Genomic DNA, 24,031 nt, shown 5'->3' on the forward strand with positions numbered 1-24,031 from the left:
GGGCTAGAATGCAAAGGAACCAGCTCTTTTTTCAGCAAAAATTTATCTTCCTATAAGCATTTTATTGCTATTCAAACTAATACCTAAGTGGATATTTTACTATAGTTGTCATTTTTGCCCATCAAATTATTTTTCTCACACATCCTTATTTTAGGACCCTATTTATTCAAGAACCTTCAAATGGAACATATTTGAAAAAAGAATAAGAAACAGGCACAATGGAAAAAAAATACATAGGATGGTATAGGAAAACATTACTGGAGAAAAAAAGGTCTGTTGACACAGCTTAAAAGCTGGTGTATACAGGAAGGTGCAATGACAATTTACCAGTTGTTTCCTTTTTAAGGTTATTTCTATTCTTTAAAAAAAAATCTAATTTTACCAATCATCAGTGTCATGTAAATTTTATGGAAAAACTTATGGGAAGAATTCTACTTTTTATTCTGAATAATACTGGTCAGCCTTGTATTTTTTTTCTTTTTTTGGTGGGGACGCTTTTTGTGGTATAATTGACAAATGAAATTGTATATATTTAAAGTGTACAACATGATGATTTAATATACATGTATGGCGTGAAATGATTATCACAATTAAATTAACACATCCATCAACTCACGTTTGTTACTTAGTTGTGTGCCTGTGTGTGTTGAGACCACTTAAGATTTACTCTCTTGGCAAAATTCAAGAATGCAATAGTATTGTTAACTATAGTCACCATGCTATATGTTAGATTCTCAGAACTTATTCATCTTATAACTGAAGGCTTCTATTCTTTGATCAACATCTCCCCATTTCCCTCAACTCCCAGTCCCTGACAACTATGATTCTACCCTGTTTCCAAGAGTTTGACTTTTTTCTTTTAAGATTCAACATATAAGTGATATGATGCAGTCTCTGGCTTTCTTGGTCTGGCTTATTGCACTTATCACAGTGTTCTCTGAATTCATCTACATTGTCGCAAATGGCATGATCTCCTTTTTTAAGGCCGAATAATATTCCATTGTATATACACACCACTTTTCTTTATCCATTCATCTGTCCATGAACACTTAGGTTGTTTTCATACTTTGGCTATTGTGAATAATGTTGCAATAAACATGGAAGTGCAGATATCTCTTTTAGATACTGATTTCATTTTCTTTGGCTATATACACAGAAGTAGTACAGCTGAATTGTGGTAGTTCTAGATTTAATTTTTTGAGGAACCTCTATACTATTTTCCATAATGGCTCTACCAGTTTACATTCCCACCAACAGTGTACAATTTTACCTTTTATTCACACCCTCACCAGCATTTGCTATCTAGTCTTTTTGACAGACCTCCTAACAGGTGTGAGGTGATATTTCATTGTGGTTTTGCTTTGTATTCCCCGATGATGTTGAGAACCTTTCATGTATCTATTGGTCACCTATATATCTTCTTTGGAGAAATACTAAGGTCCTTTGCCCAGTTTTTAACTAGATTGTTTGGGTTTTTTTTTTTTGCTATTGAATTGTGTGAGTTTCTTATATATTTTAGATACTATCCCCTTATTAGATATATGTTGGATATTTTCTCCTATTCCATAGGTTGCCTTTTTATTTTGTTAATCATTTCCTTTGCTGTGCATAAGCTTTTTAGTTTGATATAGTCCAACGTGTATATTTTTGCTTTGTGCCTGTGCTTGTTGTCTTATCAAAAAAAAATTGCCGGAGCCGGAGGAAGATGGCGGAAGAGTAAGACGCGGAGATCACCTTCCGCCCCACAGATACATCAGAAATTCATCTACACGTGGAACAACTCCAACAGAACACCTACTGAACGCTGACAGAAGACCTCAGACCCCCCAAAAGGCAAGAAACTCCCCACATACCTGGGTAGGTCAAAAGAAAAAAAGAATAAACAGAGACAATAGGATATGGACGGGACCTGCACCAGTGGGAGGGAGCCGTGAAGGAGGGAAGGTTTCTACACACTACAAGCCCCTTCGAGGGCGGAGACTGCAGGTGGCGGAGGGGGAAAGCTTCGGAGTAGCGGAGGAGAGCACAGCAACAGGGGTGTGGAGGGCAAAGCAGAGAGATTTTGGCACAGAGGATTGGTGCCCTCAGGCACACACCAGCCCGAGAGACTTGTCTGCTCGGCCGCCAGGGCGGGCGGGGCTGGGAGCTGAGGCTCGGGTATCGGCTTTCAGTCGGAGCGCAGGGAGAGGTCTGGGGCTGGCGGCAGGAAGAGACCCTGAAGGGGTTAGTGCTAGCCCGGAGGGAGTCCGGGGAAAGGGTCTGGAGCTACCGGAGAGGCAAGAGACTTTTTTCCCTTTTGTTGCCTGGTGCGCGAGGAGAGGGCATTCCCCTCCCTCCCCTCTGCCTGAGTGAGCCAGAGCCCCCGAATCAGCGGCTCCTTTAAACCCGTCCTGTCTGAGCGAAGAACGGACGCCCTCCGGCGACCTACGCGCAGAGGCGGGGCCAGGTCCAAGGCTGAGACCCGGGAGCTGTGAGAGCAGAGACAGGGAAATCTCTCTGTGCAGCCTCCGAGGCAGCGGATTAAAACTCCACGGTCCATTTGATGTGCCCTGCGTCTGTGGAGTGCATGAATGGACAGCGAATCATCCCAAATTGAGGAAGTGGACCTTGAGGACAAGATTTAAGACTTTCCCCCCCTTTTTTTCCCTCTTTTTACAACGAATTATCTCAAATTAAGGAGGTGGACTTAGCAAGATTTCAGACTTTTCGCCCTTTTCCTCTTTTTACAACGAATTATCCCAAATCGAGGAGGTGGACTTGGAGAGCAAGATTTTTGATTTTTCCCCCTGCTCTCTTTTTGTGAATGTGTATGTGTAATCTTCTGTGTAAGATTCTCTCTGTATAGCTTTGCTTCCACCATATGTCCCAGGGTTCTTTCGGTCCGTGTTTTTTTTCAATAATTACTTTTTAATTTTAATAACGCTACTATATTTCATACTTTATTCTATTTTACTTTACCTGCTCTTTCTTTTTTTCCTCCCTTCCCTTCCTCCCTCCCTCCGCTCCTCCTTTCCTTCTTTCTTTTTCTTTCCTCCATCCCTCCCTCCCTCCCACCCTTCTTCTTTCCACTTTCTTTTTCTTTCCTTCCTCCCTCCCTCCTGTCTTTCTTTCTTTCTTTCCTTCCTCCCTCCCTCCCTCTCTTCTTCCATTCACTCTTCCTTTTGCTTTCATTCCTCCCTCCCTCCCTCCTTTCTTTCCTTTCTTTCCATCCTTCCTCCCTCCCTCCTTTCTTTCTTTCTTCCTTCCTTCCTTACTTCCCTTCTTCCTTTCTTTCAATCTCTCTTTCTTTCTTCTACTAATTATTTCTTTCTACTTTTTCTCACTGTTATTCTGAGCCGGGTGGATGAAAGGCTCTTGGTGCTGCAGCCAGGAGTTAGTGCTGTGCCTCTGAAGTGGGAGAGCCAACTTCAGGACATGGGTCCACAAGAGACCTCCCAGCTCCACATAATATCAAGTGGCAAAAATCTCCCAGGGATCTGCATCTCAACACCAGCACCCAGCTTCAGTCAACGACCAGCAAGCTACAGTGCTGGTCACCCTATGCCAAGCAACTAGCAAGGCAGGAACACAACCCCACCCATTAGCAGAGAGGCTACCTAAAAACATAATAAGGCCACAGGCACCCCAAAACACACCACCAGACGTGGACCTGTCCACCAGAAAGACAAGATCGAGCTTCAACCACCAGAACACAGGCATTAGTCCCCCCACCAGGAAGCCTACACAACCTACTGAAACAACCTTAGCCACGGGGGACAGACACCAAAAACAACGGGAACTACGAATCTGCAGCCTGCAAAAAGGAGACCCCAAACACAGTAACATAAGCAAAATGAGAAAGCAGAAAAACACACAGCAGGTGAAGGAGCAAGATAAAAACGTACCAGACCTAACAAATGAAGAGGTAATAGGCAGTCTACCTGAAAAAGAATTCAGAATAATGATAGTAAAGCTGATCCAAGATTCTATTTCCCAGATCCAAAATCTTGGAAATAGAATAGACAATATGCAAGAAACAGTTAACAAGGACCTAGAAGAACTAAAGATGAATGAAGCATTGATTAAAAACACAATAAATGAAATGAAAAATACTCTAGATGGGATCAATAGCAGAATAACTGAGGCAGAAGAACGGATAAGTGAGGTGGAAGATAAAATAGTGGAAATAACTGATGCAGAGAAAAATAAAGAAAAAAGAATGAAAAGAACAGAGGACAGTCTCAGAGACCTCTGGGACAACATTAAACGCACCAACATTCGAATTATAGGGGTTCCAGAAGAAGAAGAGAAAAAGAAAGGGACTGAGAAAATATTTGAAGAGATTATAGTTGAAAACTTCCCTAATATGGGAAAGGAAATAGTTAATCAAGTCCAGGAGGCACAGAGAGTCCCATACAGAATAAATCCAAGAAGAAATACGCCAAGACACATATTAATCAAACTGTCAAAAATTAAACACAAAGAAATCATATTAAAAGCAGCAAGGGAAAAACAACAAATAACACACAAGGGAATCCCCATCAGGTTAACAGCTGATCTCTCAGCAGAAACTCTACAAGCCAGAAGGGAGTGGCAGGACATAATTAAAGTGATGAAGGAGAGAAACCTGCAACCAAGATTACTCTACCCAGCAAGGATCTCATTCAGATTTGATGGAGAAATTAAAACGTTTACAGACAAGCAAAAGCTGAGAGAGTTCAGCACCACCAAACCAGCTTTACAACAAATGCTAAAGGAACTTCTCTAGGCAAGAAACACAACAGAAGGACTATACCTACAATAACGAACCCAAAGCCATTAAGGAAATGGGAATAGGAACATACATATCAATAATTACCTTAAATGTAAATGGACTAAATGCTCCCACCAAAAGACACAGAGTGGCTGAATGGATACAAAAACAAGACCCATATATATGCTGTCTACAAGAGACCCACTTCAGACCTAGAGACACATACAGATTGAAAGTAAGGGGATGGAAAAAGATATTCCATGCAAATGGAAATCAAAAGAAAGCTGGAGTAGCAATTCTTATATCAGACAAAATAGACTTTAAAATAAAGACTATTAGAAGAGACAAAGAAGGACACTACATAACGATAAAGGGATCGATCCAAGAAGAAGATATAACAATTGTAAATATTTATGCACCCAACATAGGAGCACCTCAATACATAAGGCAAATACTAACAGCCATAAAAGGGGAAATCGACAGTAACACAATCATAGTAGGGGACTTTAACACCCCACTTTCACCAATGGACAGATCATCCAAAATGAAAATAAATAAGGAAACACAAGCTTTAAATGATACATTAAACAAGATGGACTTAATTGATATTTATAGGACATTCCACCCAAAAACAACAGAATACACATTTTTCTCAAGTGCTCATGGAACATTCTCCAGGATAGATCATATCTTGGGTCACAAATCAAGCCTTGGTAAATTTAAGAAAATTGAAATTGTATCAAGTATCTTTTCCGACCACAATGCTATGAGACTAGACATCAATTACAGGAAAAGATCTGTAAAAAATACAAACACATGGAGGCTAAACAATACACTACTCAATAATGAAGTGATCACTGAAGAAATCAAAGAGGAAATTAAGAAATACTTAGAAACAAATGACAATGGAGACACGACGACCCAAAACCTATGGGACGCAGCAAAAGCAGTTCTAAGGGGGAAGTTTATAGCAATACAATCCCACCTTAAGAAACAGGAAACATTTCGAGTAAACAACCTGACCCTGCACCTAAAGCAATTAGAGAAAGAAGAAAAAAAAACCCCCAAAGTTAGCAGAAGGAAAGAAATCATAAAGATCAGATCAGAAATAAATGAAAAAGAAATGAAGGAAACGATAGCAAAGATCAACCAAACTAAAAGCTGGTTCTTTGAGAAGATAAACAAAATTGACAAACCATTAGCCAGACTCATCAAGAAAAGAAGGGAGAAGACTCAAATCAGTAGAATTAGAAATGAAAAAGGAGAAGTAACAACTGACACTGCAGAAATACAAAAGATCATGAGAGATTACTATAAGCAACTCTATGCCAATAAAATGGACAACCTGGAAGAAATGGACAAATTCTTAGAAATGCACAACCTGCCAAGACTGACTCAGGAAGAAATAGAAAATATGAATAGACCAATCACAAGCACTGAAATTGAAACTGTGATTAAAAATCTTCCATCAAACAAAAGCCCAGGACCAGATGGCTTCACAGGCGAATTCTATCAAACATTTAGAGAAGAGCTAACACCCATCCTTCTCAAACTCTTCCAAACAATTTCAGAGGAAGGAACACTCCCAAACTCATTCTATGAGGCCACCATCACCTTGATACCAAAACCAGGCAAGGATGTCACAAAGAAAGAAAACTACAGGCCAATATCACTGATGAACATAGATGCAAAAATCCTCAACAAAATACAAGCAAACAGAATCCAACAGCACATTAAAAGGATCATACACCATGATCAAGTGGGGTTTATTCCAGGAATGCAAGGATTCTTCAATATACGCAAATCAATCAATGTGATACACCATATTAACAAGTTGAAGGAGAAAAACCATATGATCATCTCAATAGATGCAGAGAAAGCTTTCGACAAAATTCAACACCCATTTATGATAAAAACCCTGCAGAAAGTAGGCATAGAGGGAACTTTCCTCAACATAATAAAGGCCATATATGACAAACCCACAGCCAACATTGTCCTCAATGGTGAAAAACTGAAACCATTTCCACTAAGATCAGGAACAAGACAAGGCTGCCCACTCTCACCAGTCTTATTCAACCTAGTTTTGGAAGGTTTAGCCACAGCAATCAGAGAAGAAAAGGAAATAAAAGGAATCCAAATTGGAAAAGAAGAAGTAAAGCTGTCACTGTTTGCAGATGACATGATACTATACATAGAGAATCCTAAAGATGCTACCAAAAAACTACTAGAGCTAATCAATGAATTTGGTAAAGTAGCAGGATACAAAATTAATGCACAGAAATCTCTGGCATTCCTGTACACTAATGATGAAAAATCTGAAAATGAAATCAAGAAAACACTCCCATTTACCATTGCAACAAAAAGAATAAAATATCTAGGAATAAACCTACCTAAGGAGACAAAAGACCTGTATGCAGAAAATTATAAGACACTGATGAAAGAAATTAAAGATGATATAAATAGATGGAGAGATATACCATGCTCCTGGATTGGAAGAATCAATATTGTGAAAATGACTCTACTACCCAAAGCAATCTACAGATTCAATGCAATCCCTATCAAACTACCACTGGCATTTTTCACAGAAGTAGAACAAAAAATTTCAAAATTTGTTTGGAAAAACAAAAGACCCCGAATAGCCAAAGCAATCTTGAGAACGAAAAACGGAGCTGGAGGAATCAGGCTGCCTGACTTCAGACTATACTACAAAGCTACAGTAATTAAGACAGTGTGGTACTGGCATAAAAACAGAAAGATAGATCAGTGGATCAGGATAGAAAGCCCAGAGATAAACCCACGCACATATGGCCAACTTATCTTTGATAAAGGAGGCAGGAATGTACAGTGGAGAAAGGACAGCCTCTTCAATAAGTGGTGCTGGGAAAACTGGACAGGGACATGTAAAAGTATGAGATTAGATCATTCCCTAACACCATACACAAAAATAAGCTCAAAATGGATTAAAGACCTAAATGTAAGGCCAGAAACTATCAAAGTCTTAGAGGAAAACATAGGTAGAACACTCTATGACATAAATCACAGCAAGATCCTTTTGGACCCACCTCCTAGAGAAATGGAAATAAAAACAAAGATAAACAAATGGGACCTAATGAAACTTCAAAGCTTTTGCACAGCAAAGGAAACCATAAACAAGACCAAAAGACAACCCTCAGAATGGGAGAAAATATTTGCAATTGAAGCAACTGACAAAGGATTAATCTCCAAAATTTATAAGCAGCTCATGCAGCTCAATAGCAAAAAAACAAACAACCCAATCCAAAAATGGGCAGAAGACTTAAATAGGCATTTCTCCAAAGAAGATATACAGACTGCCAACAAACACATGAAAGAATGCTCAACATCATTAATCATTAGAGAAATGCAAATCAAAACTACAATGAGATATCATCTCACACCAGTCAGAATGGCCATCATCAAGAAATCTAGAAACAATAAATGCTGGAGAGGGTGTGGAGAAAAGGGAACACTCTTGCACTGCTGGTGGGAATGTGAATTGGTACAGCCACTATGGAGAACAGTATGGAGGTTCCTTAAAAAACTAAAAATAGAACTACCATATGACCCAGCAATCCCACTACTAGGCATATACCCTGAGAAAACCATAATTCAAAAAGAGACATGTACCAAAATGTTCATTGCAGCTCTATTCGCAATAGCCCGGAGCTGGAAACAACCTAAGTGTCCATCATCGGATGAATGGATAAAGAAGATGTGGCACATATATACAATGGAATATTACTCAGCCATAAAAAGAAACGAAACTGAGCTATTTGTAATGAGGTGGATAGACCTAGAGTCTGTCATACAGAGTGAAGTAAGTCAGAAAGAGAAAGACAAATACCGTATGCTAACACATATATATGGAATTTAAAAAAAAAAAAAAAATGTCATGAAGAACCTAGGGGTAAAACGGGAATAAAGACACAGACCTACTAGAGAACGGACTTGAGGATATGGGGAAGGGGAAGGGTAAGCTGTGACAAAGGGAAAGAGAGGCATGGACATATATACACTACCAAACGTAAGGTAGATAGATAGTGGGAAGGAGCCGCAGAGCACAGGGAGATCAGCTCGGTGCTTTGTGACCGCCTGGAGGGGTGGGATGGGGAGGGTGGGAGGGAGGGAGATGCATGAGGGAGGGGATGTGGGAACAGATGTATATGTATGACTGATTCACTTTGTTATAAAGCAGAAACTAATAAAAAAAAAATAATAAAAAAATTAAAAAAAAATTGCCAAGATCAATGTCAAGAACTATTCCTTTTTAGGAGTATTGCAGTTTTGGGTCTTAGATTTAAGTCCTTAATCCATTTCAAGTTAATATTTATGATGGAGTAAGATAGGGGTTTCTTTTGCATGTGTATATTGTTTTCCTGACACGATTTATTGAAGACACTATTCTTTCCCCATTGTGTTCTTTCCTCCTTGATCAAAAATTAATTGACCATATATATTTGGTTTATTTCTGGGCTCTCTATTCTGTTCCATTGACCTATTTTCTATGGTTAATTTTTTTCATTGATCATTTTTGATCAAACAGATCATTGATGTGTTTTGATGACAAAATAATCTTTTGATCACTATAGCTTTGTAATATAGTTTGAAATCAACAAGTGTGATGTGTCCAGCTTTGTTCTTTTTTCTCAAGATTGCATTGGCTATTCAATGTCTTTTGTGGTCCCATACAGATTTTAGAAATGCCACTGGAATTTTGATAGGGATTACATTGAATCTGCAGATTGCTTTGGGTAGTGTGGACATTTTAACAATATTAATTCTTCAAATAAGAACATGAGATATCTTTCCATTGATTTGTGTCTTAATTTTTTTCAACAATGTCTTAAAGTTTTCAGTGTACAGGTCTTTCACTTCCTTGGTTAAATTTATTCCAAAGGATTTTATCCTTTATTCTAGGCTTCCAATTTGTTGGCTGATATTTGTTCATAGTAGTCTCTTAAGTTCCTTTGTATTTCTGTGGTGGCAGTTGTAATGTCTCCTCTTTTATCTCAGATTTTATTTAAGTCTTCTTTATTCTTAGTCTAGCTAAAGGTTTGTTGATGTTGTTTATCTTTTCAAACATACAGCTCAGTTTCATTGATCTTTTCCATTGCTTTTCTGGTCTCTATTTCATTGATTTCTCTTATTTCCTGACCTTTGTTATTCCCTTCTTTCTGCTAACTTTGGGCTTAGTTTGTTTTCTTTCTACTTTCTTCATGTGTAAAGTTAGATTGCATATTTGAGATCTTTCTTTTTTTCTTAAAGTATTTATCTCTATAAACTTCTTTTTAAAACTGCCTTTGCTGCATCCCATAAGTGTGCATATGTTCTGTTCCATTTTTTCTCGAGATGTATTTTGATTTCCCTTTTGATTTCTTCCATGACACACTGGTTACTCAGGAGTATGTTGTTTAATTTCCACGTTTAAAATTTTTCCAGCTTTCTTCCTATTATTGAGCTCTAGTTTTATACCACTGTGGTCAGAAAAGATATTTGATACAATTTCATACTTCTTAAATTTGCTAAGTCTTGTTTTGTGACCTAAATTATGATCCATCCTGGAGATGTTCTATGTGTGCTTGAAAAGAAGGTGTATTCTGTTGCTGTTGGGTAGAATATTTTGTATATGTCTGTTAGGTTCATTTGGTCTAAAGTGTAGTTCATATTCAGTATTTCCTTACTGATTTTCTGTCTGGATGATATATCCATTGTTTAAAGTTGGGTATTGGAGTCCCCAACTATTATTATATTGTTCAGATCTGTTAATGTTTGCTTAATATAGGTGCCATTGTTCAGTACCTATATATTTACAATTGTTACATACTCTTAATGAATCAATCCCTTTTTAATTACATAATGACGTTCTTTGTGTCTTTACAGTTTTTAAATTAAGTCTATTTTGTCTGATATAAGATTGTAGGGGTCCTCAGTGGCCAAGGTTGTGGCTGTACACAATAGCAGTGAGGGCTGTTTGGTAGCAAAGGCTGCTGGGGACTCCCCATCTCTTTTTCTCCCATGTAGGATGTTTTGGCTGAAAGGATCCCTCTTGGTGCCTGGTTGGCTTGCAGGGCTAGTACAGTGAGGGTGACATGGGTGTCTGATGAATCTACACCCATAGAGCAATCACAAAGCCAGGGTCTGGAGTACAGGTTCTTGTAGAGTGATAGCAGCTCCCAGGATCCAGGACATTGGTCAGCCTACAGTGGCAGTGACTCTATTGCCTAAGTCACAAGAACACATGGAATGGCAGCTATATCCAGGTCTAAAGTGCAGGTATAGCAGAGTAGCCATGGTTCTGAGTTCTAGGGAATGTACACGGTTAGGGGGGTGGTGGCAGCCCTGGTTCTGGGGACTCTGCAACAGCAATTCTTTTGGGTGTGGGGAGGGACAGCAGCATCTCCCTCTCCTGGGAGTCTGAAGCAGTGATGGCTTTTGGTTACCTCAATGGTTAAAGCTGCTGGTATCCTCTAAGCATCAGGTCATTGAAGTCCATGCCAATGAACATTTTGGGGCCTGCCACCATGAAAGCTGTGGGGAGTTTGTGGCTGTCAGGGTGTTACGGTCCTAAGTGACAAGATTGTTAGGATCCTCCACAGAGCCAACCACTGGGGACCATGGTGGCATCCTCTGCATGGTTGATACCAGTAGCCTCCATCCTTCTTGGTTCCTAGCCATCTTTGGATGTCCCAGCTAAACTGATCTCACCCATGCCCCTTTCTCTTTTTTTTTTTTTTTTTTTTTTTTAATCCACTGTGTTGCTATAGCCCTCCCAGACCTATTTTAGTGCCTGGGTATCTAATTTTTTTCTTTTTTTGGTGGGGTGGGGAGGAGGGGTGAATACAGGCTAGTATTTCCTACTCCCTTATCTTGCTCTCTTCCCTGTTCTTTCATTGCTGTATCTGATCTCTGCCTCTACAACTCTTTCTTTGTTCCTAACTGCAGTTCTTTCTGCAGTACTTTGGACAGGACAAGTAAACTAATTGAATTGAAACTTAACTCAGTTTGATGAAAAAGCCATTTGGAAATTAATAATCAATAATGCCCTTTTGTAATATGTATAAAGTGTACTTGCAGAATACACACTTTTTATTCATGCAAATTTGACTATGTACAGTCAATATTAACAGAAAAAGTGAAGAGAAATTTTAATACTACTTTAGACTTTTTTTTTTTTTTTGCTCCTCTACCCAGTCAATTGATGACCATAAGTCTACCAATTAGTAGGCAAGATGTTTACTCTGCCATTTCTTTTGCTAGTCTCAGGTTCAAAGTGCTTTACAGTGTAAGCAACATCAAAAAATGTTTCAAGATGTTTATGTTATACAACATGGCCTTGAAAGGTAAATAAAATACTACTTTAGGGATTTAAATGAAGAATTAGTAATTTGTCTCAATGCTGGAGAATTTCTAAATATTATTCACTATTAAGCTAAAATTACTTAGTAAAATATTTGTATTCTCTATTTCACTTTCAATTTAAAAGATATATACTTTTTGTATTATAGTTTCATTTTTCAGTGTTATGAAAAAATTGTATATATAATATATAACATATATAACTTATGAAGAATAATGAAAGAATGACCCAACCTATGAAGTATAACATCTCCAATATTACTGAAGCCCTCTAGATAGTCTTTATTTCATCAGTTACCCTGTTCCCCAGGGTAATCACTAATCATTTTTCTCTTTTTGTGGCTTCCTTTGTCTTCTTTTTATAGAATTAATATGTATGTATCTATAAGTCCTTAACAGTTCATTCTTTAGGCTTTGAGTTTCTACCTTTATATACTTGGTATCTTCTATATATTCTTTTTTTACATATATTGACATATGACATTACATAAGCTTGAAGTGTACAACATGATGATTTGATACACTTATATATTACAAAATGATTACCACCATAGCATTAGCTAACACCTTCAGCACATCACATAACTATCATCTATTTGTTGTGGTGAGAACATTTAAGATCTACTCTATGGGCTTCCCTGGTGGCGCAGTGGTTGAGAATATGCTTGCCAAAGCAAGGGACATGGGTTTGAGCCCTGGTCTGGGAAGATCCCACATGCCGTGGAGCAACTAGGCCTGTGAGCCACAACTACTGAGCCTGCGCGTCTGGAGCCTGTGCTCTGCAACAAGAGAGGCCACGATAGTGAGAGGCCTGAACATCGCGATGAAGAGTGGCCCCCGCTCACCGCAACTAGAGAAAGCCTTCACAGAGAAACGAAGACCCAACACAGCCAAAAATAAATAATTTTAAAAAAAAGATCTACTCTCTTAGCAGCTTACAATATGATGATTATTGTAAATATACGTATATTCTTTTGTGATTTGATTTTCACTCAGTATTAAATTTCTGAGATTCCTCCAGGTTTATTATCAGTTTCCTGAGACAAGTATTTTAAAGTTGTTTTGTTTTTTCATTATTACAAATAGTGCTGCATTGATCATTCTTGTCTATGTTTCCTAATAGATATATGCAAGAACTTCTCTAGGGAAGGACTTACTGGTCCATAGGTTATGTGCTTGTATAACTTTAATCAAAAATGCCAAAATGCTTTTTTAAAAGTTCTGATTACACTGCTGCCAGGTCTGCATGAAACTTATTCTTCCATTCCTCACCAATACTTGGTATCGTCTTTATTATTTTATTTTATCTTATATTTTTACCAAGGGTAGTGGGTGTAAAATTGTATATCATTATGTAACTCAGAAATACTGTCACTGGGGTTACAGGGTATGCTAAAGTTTTCCAAAGCTTGTTGTACTACCAGCATTATTTAAGAGGGCCTTTTTTTTTTTTTTTGTGGTACGCGGGCCTCTCAATGTTGTGGCCTCTCCCGTTGCGGAGCACAGGCTCCGGACGTGCAGGCTCAGTGGCCATGGCTCACGAGCTCCACGGCATGTGGGATCTTCCTGGACTGGGGCACAAACCCATGTCCCCTGCATTGGCAGGCGGACTCTCAACAACTGCACCACCAGGGAAGCCTTAAGAGGTCCTATTTTTAGAGTATCTAACTTTTGCTATCCAATAAAGGTAAAATTGGGTCCAACTATGATTTTAATTTGCATTTCCATGATTACTAATGAGGATTTTTTCATGTATTATTTAGCCACCCATATTCCCTTTCTATGCAATGACTATCTGTGTCTTTTGCCCACATTTATGGAAGCTTTTGTGTATTCCTGATAATATTTTTAGGTCAGGTATAGGGTACTTATCTTCTCCCAGTTTTTGGCTTCTCTTTCATTTTCAATGTCTTGTTTTATGGTATTATAAAAGCTTATAATCTTAATGTACATTTTTTAAAGGTTTTTGGTTTTTTGTTTGTTTTTAATAGAATGTACAGTGCCATAAGCTGGCCACAGCATGGTGCCATTTGCTCCAGAGAACCTTTGTGTGCATGTTTTTTTTAATACAGTGTAATGGTTTACACATTTTCCTGATGTGCTTAAGAAATTCCTCTCAGGGATTTCCCTGGTCGCACAGTGGTTAAGAATCTGCCTGCCAATGCAGGGGACATGGGTTTGAGCCCTGGTCCGGGAAGATCCCACATGCTGCAGAGCAACTAAGCCCATGCGCCACAGCTACTGAGCCTGCGCTCTAGAGCCCACGAGTCACAACTACTGAGCCCATGTGTTACAGCTACTGAAGCCCATGTGCCTAGAGCCTGTGCTTCACAACAAAGAGAAGCCACCACAATGAGAAACCCACACACAGCAACGAAGACCCAACACAGCCATAAATAAATTAATTAATTAAAAAAAGAGAAATTCCTCTCAAACCTGAGGTAATGAAGTCATTCTCATAAAAGTTTTAAAGAATTAAGTTTTTCACATTTCAATGTTTACTTGGAATATGTGTGTGTGTGTGTGTGTGTGTGTGTGTGTGTGTGTGTGTGGTATGGGGTAGGAATGCATGAAATATTACTTTTTTCCATACGAATAATCATCCTAGTCCCCTTTGTCATATCCTTCACTCATGTGCAGTGACAGTCATATACAAATTTGTACATGTTTGTTAGTCTGACTCAGCTCCTTAGTCAACTCCATTAGTCCTTTTGATCCATCTTCATAGAAATATTCTATTTTAATTATTATTACCTTAAAATATGCCTCAGTATTCAGAAGGGCAAGTCCTCCTACTTGTTCTTCCTCAAGAACATATTTTTTCTTTTTCTCTTCCATACTAATATTAAAATGAGTGTATCAATTTCCATATCAAGATTATGATTAGAATTACACTGAGACAAGATCAATATGAGGAGAAATATCATCCTTATAATAAAATAACAATAAGCCCTTAATATTATCGAATACCCAGTTAGTGTTAACATAAAAATATTTAAAATTAAAATATTTTCTGCTTATTGATGGTGTAGAGGAATACTATTCCATTGTTCTATCAAGTAATCCTGCTAGACTCTAAATATATTTTTATCTTTTTCTTAGTTTTCTTCATTAAAAATATGATAAGCAAATAATGAAGTTTTATTACTGCCTTTCTAGTCATTTATAGATTGTAATTTTTTGATTACTAAGCAGGCTAAAACCTCCAGAAGATATTTAATAAAACATTTAATAAATTGTGATAGTTATTTCTAAATATTAGATTAAATATGTTCCTCTCATTTTGATAGGAGCTGTTTTATAATTAGGTATTGGATTTTATCAGAAATTCTGATGCATTTATTAAGACAATAATATTATCCTTTTCTTAATAGGGTGGATTACCTTAATTGAAATTTTTTAGCATTAACTCAAACTTGCATTACAAAAATTAACTCTGCTTAGTAGAATGCATTATGATTTTTAGCTATTATGTGATTTATTTTGCAAACATTTTATTCACAATTATCATGTCTATTTTTATAAGTAAAGCTGGTATGCAACTTTCAGGAATGATTTTAATTTGAAGTTACACAAACCTCATAAAATGAGGTAGAGAGTATTTAGTCCCTCGATCTGTTTTTTTGGGAGAACTTGAATATGATTATATAAGTTTTGAAAAATAGATATTATTCTATTTTTTAACATCTTTATTGGAGTATAATTGCTTTACAATTTTGTGTTAGTTTCTGCTATATAACAAAGTGAGTCAGCTATACATATACATATATCCCCATATCTCTTCCCTCTTGCATTGCCCTCCTACCCTCCCCATCCCACCTCTCTAGGTGGTCACAACACTGAACTGATCTCCCTGTGCTATGCAGCTGCTTCCCACTAGTTATTTATTTTACATTTGGTAGTGTATATATGTACATGCTACTCTCCCACTTCATCCCAGCTTACCCTTCCCCCTCCCCGTGTCCTCAAGTCCATTCTCTACGTCTGCATCTTTATTCCTGTCCTGCCCCTAGGTTCTTCAGAACCTTTTTTTTTTTTTTTAGATTCCATATATATATGTTAGCATACAGTATTTGTTTTTCTTTCTGAATAGTTATTATTCTTAAACTAAAGACTGTCTGTACTTGATGTTCTTTTTATGGGAGAACTATGAACTGCTGATTCAAAATCTTTAATGCTATACTAATTTTACTAGTTCTTTGAATCATAGCTTTTCATTGCTCCCTGTGTCACTTACTATTAATCCTCAAAGTGCTGGGTTTCTGGTTTCATCACTTGCCACAGTACTCTATCCTACGTTTTGATTCCCTTGCCAACTTCTCTTACTATATCCTGTCAGCTCAGGATACCAGTGTTTTAAAGGAGGTATATGATAATGTACACAGCCTCTACATGTTTTGTACAGTACCTACTTAAAAATAATACCAAAACCAAAAATGCACTAACTTGAGCACCTAACTCCCTACATGTATTAGACATGATGTCTTTGTAAGTACTGATTACTATTCCCACAGCATCTAATAGGGCAAAATCTGGATAAGCAGCTAAGAATTATGACCCAAATTCCTGCATCTTCCACAGACTTTCGTTGTAAATATTTGTTCAGAATTTATTGATATATCATTTTACACATTATCTGTACCTTAGAGAGATTATCTTATTCAAATCTTATACACTATGATGGTTGACTGGATTTAAGGGAACATGTATTACAGTAGTCTGAATACCACTTTATCAATATAACAAAAATACATCCTGAAAGATGTTATCAAAGCTTTGGTATACACATGTTTATAAAAGTACTGGTCTTTAAAAAATGATAGAGAAAACATTTCCTAATAAATATTGCCTAACATTCCAAATAATTAAGGTAATAAATGCCTGTTCAAGCTTAATTTTCCTAAGATCAATTTTTAATTCTACTGCCTTTAAAACTGTATTTTAAGTTTATCAAATTGTTTATATGAGTCTTGCCCCATACACCACCACTCCAAAAATTTTTAAAGAAGCTATATAAGTTCTATGTTCTGAAATTATGTAACCTTTAAATCTAAATCGTTTTACATAAATCAGTTTTATTGATACAAATGGTTTGGTCAAATGATTCTATCCATTAATTATTCCAAATTCCTTCGAATGTTAAAATGCAGAAAATTTATTGAGAATCTACAGTTTTCTGAACATTTTCCCCACAATATTTTGAGATATACTGTGAACAGTTCTGTTATAATTAGGCAGTTTGCTATATTCAAAGAGAAATGTTATTCAGTAATTAACTGCAATATAATTTCAATTTACTAATTTCAGAAAAAGCTGCAAAACTAGGAGTGTGTCACCTAAAATCACACGATATTTGACAAAAATTTCGCTCTGCCTTAATTTTTAGGAGTTTCCATGGGCCAGTAGTTTTGGCAGGAAGTATAATGAACTGTGATGCCTGAGACTTGAATTTGGAAGTAAGTTTGGTATTAGTGTTTCACTGGCTGGTAGAGACTGGAAATGGGAGGATTTTGGCTTTGGTGGACAAAATTCTGTTTATATCAATGTTTCACACCTGCTACTGGATGAGCCACAGAGCAACCCTGGTGTTCGAATTACAGGAAGTGATGCATGTAGTATTCCTAGTGCAAAGGTGAGTGCCAAGATTCTACTGTAAATGAACAGGGAAAGAAAACATCCAAAGAAACACACTCACATTACACAGAAAACAAACAGCACATTTACTAATGTCCACTGAGATTTTCTTATGTGCATATACAATAACATACACACATACTCATACTGTACCCGTTTGATATTTCTCACATATTAATAAGTCAAAAGTTTCTTTAAGGTTGTTATTTGACTTGGTATTCAATGTAGTAAATTCTGTGAAGCATGCACTATATGTACCTAGTAAATTTCAAGATTATAGCATGAACTGACTTTTTATCTCAATTTTGCTTTAGAAATATTTAGACTAAAATGCATGGTAAAACTGTATCACACATGATAGCAAGAAATTAAGTGTTTAGGAGGGTCAAGGAACATTCTTTCACTTTTCCTCCCAGCGACCCACTAACACCATGCCAAATAAAACATGATTACTTGCTCATCTACTTTTTGCCTTTTAAAGAACCATATTAACAGTAAATCATGTATTTAATGTCTACTCTAGAGACTGAAAACATTGTGCATAATTATTTCACAAAAAGACCCTCATGTAACTACTGTTACTGTTTTACAGGTAAGAAATTTGAGGGTCAGGCAATGTAACCAAGATGTAAAATGTCCCAGATTTTAAGGAGGTCAGATTTCTCCTACACTACATTGTATTTTAGATTTCCACTATACTACACTGCTATTTAGAAGGAGCAGATAGTCTTCCAAATGCTGATGCTTTCCAAAAGCAATAAAAATGTTGAGGTTTATAAAGCATAGTATTTGGGTAAAATAATTAAAAGTTAGATGGTATGAGGTTGGAAGAAAGAGATCTTTATGCTATGAGAAAATAAGACTTATAGAAATCAAAGTAGTTCAAGAACACAGTAGTCTAAATTTCAGCATTTGAGAACCATCTGAACAAGAAAGAAAAAACTGCTTCTTATATACTCCATTTTAAAAAAACCTAGCACAGAAGTAGATTAGCTGAAAGATATCTTCCTGTCTCCTCCTTGTGATCAAGGAGAACATGGTACGTAGCTGTCTGCTTTGCACGGTATGGAAGGCACACAGACGGGCTTGGTGATCTCTAGCTAAATCCCTGGCATAAAGCTGGTAATTAATACTCAATTTATTAATTTGATATTTCTTTTAACTTGATATTACATAAGCAGTAAAATAAATGACTAAAACCCAGGACACACAGAAATGAAACAAAATAAACTGCTAATACATCTGTTACTACCTGAATTAGAAAAAATAAGAGTCTAGTGTTATATCTCTACATCTTTCATCCTTTGCACACATTTGTACAGTAGATAATTCCATCCCTGGTTAATAACGTGTGCATATTTGGATTGTAAGAAAAAAAATACAGTAGTACCTAATGATGAAGCATTTAAAAATACATTTTAGAAAGAAGAAATGTGAAAAAAAATGGAGGCTAATAAGCTTTTATAGAATGTACCAGCCCAACACAAGAATGTTATACTTACTGTTAATAGCACCTGGCTTTAGAGACTCTTTCTCTGTCTTTTAGGGAAAATAGTTGTCAAAGGTAACTTTCTGATTAAGCACCTAAATTATCTAAGCTAAATTTAAAAGTTGATTCACAAAATGGATCAGTAAGACATTATAAGCCTTCAGTGTCATCTGCTTGGTTCTCTAATGCAATGTCATAAACTTGGATGTTACCAAAACTTACATAGATTCTTGATTTAAATAGTCACTACTCTATGATCCAATGAATAAATATTGGGAGAAGCATATTCCATTTCAATAAGATCATAACAAAAGTGACTGGTCTCCATACTTCATAATAAGCATTTTTACTAAGAAATTTTTAAAGTACTTGAAACACTAACATGATTCCCTGTTCTTGACATTAATACAAAATTATTAACATATTTTACTAAACTTAAAAAATAAACTTTTTAAGGACAAGTATTGAGTCTCACCCTTTTTAACACATCCTAAAACTCTAACTACAGTTCCTTGTGCTTAGTAAATGAGAACCATAGCAAATAATCAGTAAATGTTTTTTACTAAATATACTGTTAAGACTATATTGAAAATAGAATTTTAACATACCTATTTTATTTTCCAAAAAGCAAATTAAATCTTGAGTAGTACAGCAAGGTTGACTAAAACAATGAAGTAACCTTATATAATGGGGGAAATTAATATATTTAAAAAATAATTCTTAGATATTGTCTTTCTGTGACACTGCAAATACATTAAAGCTATTGTCAAACAATGAATGATAATGTCTCCATGAGGACAATAATTAAAATCAGTAAGAATTTGTGTTACTTGTCACTTGTTAATCAAAACTACCTTCCTTCATTCACACATTCATTTCAGCACTCGAGTGAAATCTTCTCTATTAAATCATACTCATTATATGACATGTTGCATAAATCACGAGAAAAAACCCCTAAAACAGTCATCTTTATGAAATGCATTGAAATCAATCTGTAGAGATATCTGGTCATTGAAAGTCATAACAGTATGGAAACAAAAATGAAAAATGAAAAGTAAATGTTAAAATGATAGAAAATTAGGGTTTTGACAAGAAAAACATATTGCATGTTGAGATATTTGAATAAACTGTCATTTACAAGCTTCATCTCTATTGTGTATGTGAAGAAAGAAGAAAAGAGGCTTATTGTTAGAGAAGAAATGAGCAGCATTGATGGTGATGTATGTCTGACATATACTATCCCTAGTTGGGGCAGACCCTCATCTGCTGAACATCATTAATAATTCAGGATAATTGGACAACCAACTGTCAACAAAAGATTGGTAGAGGGTAGTGTGTGCAGGTGGAGAGAGACAGGAGCTTTAGGAGGAGGAGAATAGAGAGTGGAAAGACTCTGGATTATGCATTCGGTAAAAGAGGGCTTATGTTTTGGTTTTCACATATAAGCTAGATGACCTTGTGCATACCAGTATCTTTTGAGTCTCAGTTTCCACATTGTAATATGTTGAATAGTAACATGTTAAGGTTTTTTTGAGAGCATTAAATACATATGTAAAGTGCTTAGCACAGTCTCTAGCACCTCCAGGAGTATAACAAAGGTTACTTTTCTTTCCCTTTTCCTGTCCTAAATAATCTCTCCCAAGTACTGAAACAAGAATAACATCATCTACTTTAGTATAAGAACTGCATCAGAATATATACATGGACATAATTTGATTCATGGTTGGAACTATTGATATTAAGCCCTATTTGCCATCTTTCTCTTCTTCTGAGAAAGTTAATGATATTTGAATATACTGCCACACATTTGAATTCTAGACACTGGATTCAATGTTTTATATTTTCTTTCTTCCCTACAGGTCCTTAACAGTTAAGACAAGGAGCAAAATGGAAAAGTTAAGTCTAGAATGATCTCAGATTACTGGTTACTTATTCTTCACAGAAAAATTACCATCATCTCACTTTAAAAGTTTTTAATTTTTTCTTTATGTAATTAATATATATTTACTAGAGGAAAAAAAAAATAGAAAACACAGAGGAGCAAAAAAGTTTAACAAAAGAATTCAAGAAAATAATCCCAACAGGAAACTACTCTCCTGATAATAAAAACAAAAACAGAAACAAAAAAACAATAACAAAAAAAAAAACTACTACCTGTTAGCAAAATCGAGTTCACAATGCAAATGCTTTTTAAAATAAATACTCAGAAAAGCTATTACCTGTTAGCCAAATTGAGTTCACAATGCAAATGCTTTTTAAAATAAATACTCATAATTGTTAAGGCATTTATACTGTCACCACGACCAACATTTTCTGAGTGTTCACTCTGTGCCAATCATTGTTTTAGGTGGTTTATATTCATACAATATTTGAACACAAAATTTGAAATTATATTAAAATGGCCCTAGGAAAGAATTAGAATAATTCCCAAGTTTTAAGAAAAGATGTCCAGAAATTTGTTTCTTTGCCCTGGCCCACACCAAACAGCTGAATATAGAGATGCCAGTTAATGAAGACTGGCAGTCAAGCTGACAGCATCAAGTCTGGATGATAGAGCAGTAAGCAAAGTTTCAGAGAATTGCCTTCTTTCTTGTAATCTAGAGATGGTGAACATTTCTTGAATCTAGGTCAAATATGTCTTTGTGTGTGTATGTTCATACCACTGAATGAATATTGGTGATGCTAATCCAATTGATGAAGCAAAAGCAGATGGCTAATATGCTTCCAGATGAAAGAAAAAACCAAACAAACAAAGAATAGTACTCTCATCACTGAATATCTACTATGTACAAGGAAATGTAAAAGCTCTCATCTGGCAAAATCTGGCTAAAACATCTGAACTTCTTTGGCAGTTGGTCAAATCTCACTTTGAACTGTCCCATGCATTTTTTTTTTTTTTGGACTTTGCCACTAGATACGTATTTTTATTCTCACATTCATTTTCCCCCCGGCCCTCCCCCCACAAAATGACCATTGACTATCTACTGTGTGGCACCCACTGTGTTTATTTCAGGTAAATGGTTAAACCAAACAGACAAAACTCCTTGATCTCTAGTTTAGTGAGGTAGGCTTTAAAACTTACAAAACAAAATTTGAAAGTATGAAGAAAATATGCAAATTCACAATGAGAGTTGAAAATTTTAACAAACTTCTCCCACTAACTGATAGAATAAACAGAAAAAGAAAAGTTGACTTTTTTGGAATAATACGACTGGAATAATAATTTTAAAAATTGACCAATTTGACATACACAGAAAACCATACACAATAACTTTCTAAGTGCACATGGAACATTTACCAAAATTTCCCATATGGTAGGCCATAAAGCAAGTCTCAACAAACTTCAAAACACTAAAATCATACAAACTGTATGTTTTGAACACAGTGGAGTTAGGCTAGAAACAAAAAAGAAAAATATAAGCAGAAATTCCAGTTGCTTGGAAATTAGATAATTCTCCTTAGTAACCAGTAAGTCAAAGGTGAAATTAAAATAGAAATAGGGAATATTTTTAAATGAATGATACTGAAAATATGACATAGCAGTATTTTGGGGAAGCAGCTATAGCAGAACTTAGAGAAAAATGTATTGCGTTAAACAAGTAAGTAAGAAAACAGAAAGTCAATGACTTAGCTTCAATTTCAAGAAATTAGAAAAATAAAAGCAAAATAAACTCAAATGAAATTTAAAAGAAGGAAGTAATAAAAATAAGAACAAAAATGATTGAAATAGAAAACAAATGTATAAGAGAAAAAATCCTATGTACGCTCTGATATGCATTTTGGGTTTTTGTTTTTTTAATTAATTAATTATTTATTTATTTTTGGCTGCGTTGGGTCTTCATTGCTGCATGCAGGCTTTCATTAGTTGCAGAGAGCGGGGGCTACTCTTTGTTGTGGTGATTGGGCTTCTCATTGTGGTGGCTTCTCTTGTTGTGGAGCACAGGCTCTAGGTGTGCGGGCTTCAGTAGTTGTGGCATGCGGGCTCAACAGTTGTGGCTCATGGGTTCTAGAACACAGGCTTAGTAGTTGTGGTGCACCAGCTTAGTTCCTCCGTGGCATGTGGGATCTTCCCAGACCAGGGCTCAAACCTGTGTCCCCTGCACTGGCTGGCGGATCCTTAACCACTGCACCACCAGGGAAGTCCTGGTATTTTTTATTTTATAACACATGAATTTTTAATAGATATTCTTTTAATAAATATCTTTTAATTACCTATGATGGAACATTTACATAGTACATTAATATTATTTAATATTTGGAATCCATTTACATAATATATGAAACAATTAAAAAGTATGCTTCATTTTAACCTAAAATTTCACCTAGCAAAGAACTGAAATATACATAATGGTTTTCAGAAACTTGATCAGGCTACTCATTAAACACAGTTAAAGTAACATGGATAGGGCTTCCCTGGTGGTGCAGTGGTTGAGAGTCCGCCTGCTGATGCAGCGGACACAGGTTCATGCCTCGGTCCAGGAGGATCCTGTATGCCACGGAGCAGCTGGGCCCGTGAGCCATGGCCACTGAGCCTGCACGTCCAGAGCCTGTGCTCCGTGATGGGTGAGGCCACAGCAGTGAGAGGCCTGTGTACTGTAACATGGATATTACCTATTCATGTTCCCCTGCCCTTTCCTTAGTCTTCACCATTTTTATGGCTTCTATATACTATACACAAACTATGATTTAATTTCTCTCATTAGCCAATGAGTTTGGATTTCTTAACAAACTCCAATGAAGACAAAGACCCGAAGATAATAGAAGGAAAAATATTAGGGAAATGAACTAATTCTTTAGAGCCC

At 36.3% G+C, this 24,031-nt stretch overlaps 1 protein-coding gene across 1 annotated transcript in view; it reads right to left on the reverse strand.

Annotated features, from left to right (window-relative positions):
- NAALADL2 (N-acetylated alpha-linked acidic dipeptidase like 2) overlaps positions 1 to 24,031 on the reverse strand; it is a gene marked incomplete at its 3' end in the record, with an annotated part of 1,068,176 nt that overhangs the window by 638,104 nt on the left and 406,041 nt on the right. The gene's annotated exons all lie outside the window — the stretch shown is intronic.

The sequence above is a fragment of the Hyperoodon ampullatus genome, assembly GCF_949752795.1.
Source record: "Hyperoodon ampullatus genome assembly, chromosome: 5".
NCBI classification, from domain to species: domain Eukaryota; kingdom Metazoa; phylum Chordata; class Mammalia; order Artiodactyla; family Ziphiidae; genus Hyperoodon; species Hyperoodon ampullatus.